The sequence below is a fragment of the Ursus americanus genome, chromosome 20 (assembly GCF_024610735.1).
Source record: "Ursus americanus isolate L20-20 chromosome 20, mUrsAme1.1.p, whole genome shotgun sequence".
In the NCBI taxonomy this organism is placed as follows: Eukaryota; Metazoa; Chordata; class Mammalia; order Carnivora; family Ursidae; genus Ursus; species Ursus americanus.
In genome coordinates, this window is record NC_142146.1 from 13,792,206 (window position 1) to 13,798,205 (window position 6,000).

Genomic DNA, 6,000 nt, shown 5'->3' on the forward strand with positions numbered 1-6,000 from the left:
GTATTATTGGTAATAAAAAAGATTGGAAGCAACCAGAATTTCCCCCAAATAGTACATCCATATAATGGAATACCGTCTAAAAGAATGAAGCTTAGTACAGGAGGATCTGCAAAATATACGAAGGTGTAGATGTGCATAAAAACATTTGTGTACAAAAGGGGAAGAAAAGAACATACTTAAGTGTATCTATTATATATATTATCTATTATATCTCTATCTATATATCTATTATATGTTATATATAGATATACTTAATATGCTGAAGTACTATATATAGTATATATATTATATATAGCATATATAGTATATATCATATATAGCATATATAGTATATATTATATATAGCATATATAGTATATATTATATATAGTGTATATAGTATATATTATATAGATATACTTAAGTATATTTATATAATATATAAGTATATAAGTATAATTATATACTATATAGACTCACTATACTTAGGTATATATATAATATATATACTTCCTATACTTAAGTATATATATCTAGACACACACACATAAATATTCTATCTCAGGAAGGATACTTGAGGAATTAATTGTTGCCTCTGGGGAGGGGCACTCCTGTCTATTAGATAGGATTATCTATTCTTTTTATCTTTCAAATTACCAATCAGTTGAACATATTGCCTTTTCAAAAAATGAATAAAAGTTTAAAATTTTAAAAAGATATAATTAGATGAACAAAGTCCTCATGCAAGTACGGATATAATACGAGTGGGGTGCTAAAACGATTTAAGTGTGAATTCTAAGACCTCTGATGGGGAGAGTCGGTGTCAGACTAGATGTCCTTTAGTATCCTCAGAATCCTGTGTGATGAAGAAAAAAGGGCTTATCTTTGAGGATGCTGAGTTCCTTTCAAATGCCAGAATTCTGAGACTCAATGATTTTAAGAAACTGAAGGATATTTGGGAGCAGAGATCTGTGTGTATGTGTGGAGGAAGGGCAGCTTTAAAACTGAAATGCGAGGAGTGCTCCCAATAACCGTTCAACCAATAAGGAAATTCCGTTGATTTGTGCTCCCGTCCATCACGCAGTGAGGCCACCTGCCTCCAGGCGTTGATGGCTGTGGCTGCAGCTTGCTCCTCGCCCAGGTGTTGCGGTGTCTCTTTAAGTCAAACCGAGGCAAGTAAATTTAGGAGGCTTTTGAATAATTAAAGACTTTTCTCTTTGTTTTCTTGATCTATATGTTTCTATGAACACACCAGCTATTTTGTTAGCCTCCTGCTGTGGGAAAGATGCAACTTTGTGACTTTGGCAATTGTTGAAGAGGGTTGAAGGGAAACACTGAACAAAGATTTATTAGGTGATTTATCTCGGTTTTTAATAAACCAGGGAAGAAATGCTACGTACGAGCCAAGAAGCAGCCCTGAGAAAAACAAACCAAGGCCAGTGACAAAAATAACCCCCAGAAAAGATGCTTGCCTGTAGCAAACAGGATGCCACGGGGAGCCGCCAGCCCACACTCCTTTTTGAGGCCGGGCCTCCCTGGACAGCGGTTCCCAGGCTAAGTCTGGGAAGGTTCCCGTCCGGAACCGTGCCCAACTTGGGGCAGTGGCCGCGGACCCGCCAAGTGCACCCTGCTTAGCCTAATCCATCGGGGTTCATCTGCAGCTGGTGCTGGGTCCCACAATCTGTTCTGCTTTCTTGCAAAGAGTTTGAGTGACCTCCATGGTCAGATTTGCTGGCTGTTTCGCTCCTGATCAGAAAGATGGAGCATAACCGCAGTTCAACCTTAACATGTTCTGTGTTTATTCCCAGCATTGCTAGAATGGCCTTGAGGTGGTTCCTCTAGGGAAGGGGATTCCCATTTGTTACTAACTTCCACTCTTGGGTGAGTAGGAATGGAGGATGTCATCTCTACACTCAGGATGGTTTAGAATAGAGGACTCATCCTCCTTCAGCCAGTTGGGGAGATTCCAGTTTCCCAAGTTCAGATACCATTGAGAAGGGCATTTCCTGGCGAGTCCCGGTGGTCCAGGCCACCCCACCCCTCCCTGCCTCCTGTCCCCTGAACCCTGAATTTCAGAGCGACACTGAATTGGCTTCCTGTCAGACTAGGTCTTCCCGATAAGCAAACTGCTCCCTGCCCCCACAGCATACCTTCAAAAAAAAATTGTGTATATGATAAAATATATATAACATGAAATTGATCATTTTAACCATTTTTAGGGGTATAGTCCAGTGGCTTTAAGTGCACTCACATTGTTGTACAACCATCGCCACCATCCGTCTCCAGAACTTTCTCATCTTTCCAAAATGAAACTCCATACCCACTAAACACTAACTCTCCATTGCCCCAGCCCCAGCCCCTGGCAACCACCATTCTACTTTCTCCTTCTATGGATTAGACTGTAGGTTCCTTGGATGAGGGCAATCATGCAGTGTTTGTCCTTTTGTAACTGGGTCCCCTCACTTAGCATGGTGTCTTCAAGGGTCACAGGCGCCATACAGTATGCCCCTCCTCCTGCCCCATCTTTGGTTTTTGTTCCTTCCTCACAGGCTCTGTGCTCTTTCCACTCCCCCCACCCCCTACTGCTTATTCCATGTACTCCCGGCGACCCTCACTCTGAAGTAATCCAAATCCTTACACTCCTTGCGCAATGCGGCCTCCATCTTTCACCAGACACTTAGCCTAGGGCAGGGGCCCCCAGACCACATTCTTTAAAAGTGGTACCTTTGCAGGAATTGATTGTAAGGTCACATCCTGACAGGAGTTATGATAAGATTATCAAAAGAGAAGAGAGGAAGCAGTAAAACAGGGACCAGGAAACAAGAGGGAGGTATTCGTAGGGCTACCCTCTGATGCCTTCTCCACAGCCTTTTCCAGGGAAGTGCTCCTCATTCTCCCATATGCCTTCCGTTCCCATCTTTGTGGAATTGTCCAGGGCTTCCCACATTAGAGAACAACAGAACCAGAATGGGGGGGGGGTGCGGCAGTGGGGGGACGGGGCTCCACAAATATCAGTGCCTTTCCCGGTGCTGAGCCAGTGTGCGGGGGGCGGAGCATTACAAAACTCTCTCAGAAATATTACTTCTTTAATGTCTTCATTTTCTTCCTGTCAGTAATGCGAGAGCTGATGCAGCCGGAAACCCATTGGTCCAGGCTAATGGGATTTTTGCCAGTCCCTCCAGCTTGTTAATCAGGTGTGCTGGCTGGGAGTTAGCGGCTTCGGAGGGCCCGCTCAGGTGAAGAGTGACCCAGTTTTAATGGGGGAGTTGGACTCTGATTTTTCCGTTATTGTACTTAGTATGATTGACCATTATTTCTAAGGAAAGGGAACTGCTGGCGGCCTAGTTGCAGATATCTCTGCAAGGGATGTCTGCAGCTTACGCTGGGCCATTTCTTTCATCAGGCACTTGTCAGGTCATTTATGATGGGTTGAGTTGGACACTTACAAACAAATAAGCTCCTTCCTATTTGATTCATCAAACGCTCTCCTCGTTGGCTGTTGGTTTTTATTTGCATTCCCAGGCTGAGCTACGGAGGCATGAAATATTGTCATTGTATTTGAAATAGCTGAGTTCGATGGCAATGTTCAGGTGGCTCCCGTGTTCCAGGGTTTGGTTTTGGTTCTTGGGGGGCGGCGGGGGTGGGAGGTGAATTTTCTCTTAACTGCCATCACAGATCAGGGCTGTGCAAGAGCGGGCTCCAGGGTGGTCTGGGCAGGCTTAGGAAGTCAAGAAGGAAGGTATAATTTGGTGGTCTGAACGGGCTTGGTGGTTTACTCAAACTTCTGCTGTTTGGCATAAATAGAGGTGGAAAAAAGAACCCGAGTAAAATAGTTACGGAATTCTGTGTTATCTTGAAAGGATATCTCATCCATCCGTACCTTGACCCCACTGCTTGACCTGCTTCACCACACTGCCTCTGTGAAGGGGATCCTTTGGCCCCCCCTTTGGTAGGCTCTTTCCATGCAAAAAGTCCCTGTTACCTGGAACTGTGTACTTTTGTCTCAGTTCCCCGATGGTGTGGGGCAGGCCCTTATTTGTACTGTTCCCATTGGAGGCGGAGAAAAGCTAATTCCCGCCCTCCTAGTGGCTTTACTCAGCCACCCTTCATTTAGAAAATGAACATCGTTGTCTTCTCCAAGCTCACCGAAGTTTTCTTTACTGAAGCCCACCTCTGCCTGAGAGATCTAAGGTGTTAAGTCCACATTTGAAAGGAGAGGCTTTGGGTTTCCCAGCTAACTTTGTGCTGGTGATCCTTTAATTCAGGGACAGGGAGAGAGCTTGTCGGGGCGGGTGAGGGCACCGTGTGGGAACAAGGAACGAAGCGCTTAGGTGCAGGGTCCACAGCTGGACTGCCCTTTGGAGTTCCAGCTCTGCCACTTGCTAGCTGGGTGACCTGGCATAAATTATTGACCTCTCTGTGCCTCAATTTCTCTTCTATAAAAAGGGATTATAATGATCTCTTTTACAGACTTCTTGCACTAGGATTTTAAGAGGTTACACTATATAAATGACTTAGCACAGCACCTGGGATAGGGCACACTTAATAAATGCTATTATTATAATTACCATCATCATGACCACTATCGCTCATTGACTGGACTGTGAGCCGTTGGAGGACAGGGGCCATGATTTCCCCAGAGCACAGCAGGGGCCCAAATGTTTGCTAAATGAGTGAAGAAATGTTATTTAGTGCACTTTCCTTTTAGCCTCTTCTTTTAGAACAGATTCTTGAGGGTTCCTTTTGTTTTCCTCCTTTGGTCTTAAAGAAAACAAAAGAGTAAATGTGATTTTTGGAAAGAGAAGATAAAGTATCTACCCACGATCTCACCAAACTCATCATCCTTCTCCGAGTCTTCTATTTCCATCTGGTCCTTTTTGTAGCAAATTGTTGTTTAAAATATTTACTTCCTCACCTCCACCTCCATGGGAAAAGCAACGTTTCCTGTTCGGTGGATACTGGGCGAGGCCCCGGGCCTTGCTTTGGCCTCATAGGGTGTGGAACCTTCCTTCTCATTCCTTTAACTTTGGGCTCTGCCATGTGATGACTTTGACTACTGGGATGTCATGAGGCCGTCAGAGCCCTTGTGCAGCTGGTCCTGCCCTCCTGTACCCCTGTCGTGACCCAGAGAAGAACTCCGCCAGCAGCCGCCTACCCTTCCAGCTGGGGCCCCCGAGTGGGCATGCGCGGAGCGCACCTGAGTCCAGTCCGCCCGCTGACTGAGACCCTTCTGGCCGGGGCCCCCGAGTGGGCATGCGCGGAGCAGACCTGAGTCCAGTCTGCCCGCTGACTGAGACCCTTCCAGCTGGGCACGCCCCCCCCTCAGTGGGCATGCGCGGAGTGGACCTGAGTCCAGCCCATCAGCTGACTGCGGCCCTTCCAGCCGGGGTCCCCGAGTGGGCATGCGCGGAGCGGACCTGAGTCCAGTCTGCCCGCTGACTGCTGCCCTTTCAGCCGGGGGGGGGGGGGCGAGTGGGCATGCGCGGAGCGGACCTGAGTCCAGTCTGCGCAGAGTATTGCAGGAGGACGCCAAACTGCCCAGGTCAGCCCTGTTTCAGCTTGGGGATCCATAGCTACAGAGCGAGCATAGGGGAAGTATGTGCTTCTTGTTTGTTGTACAGCAATAACTGACTGAAGAAATGTGGACGTAATTTATACATGAGCACCGTACACACGTAATACCACTTTATTTTTTAAAGATTTTATTTATTTGACAGAGAGAGAGAGAGAGAGCTCAAGCAGGGGGAGTCAGAGAGGGAGAAGCAGACTGCCCGCTGAGCAGGGAGCCCGACAGGGGACTGGATCCCAGGACCTCAGGACCCCAGGATCATGACCTGAGCGGAAGGCAGATGCTTAACGGACTGAGGCACCCAGGCGCCCCATAATACCCTTTTATATTCACCTTTGCTTCACTATACATTGTGTCATTGTTGGGTTTCTTTATGTCACCACAGAGTTTTTATAATTTTCAACTGGCAGCAAACTACTTTATCAGATTCATCTAGAAAATAATAACATAGT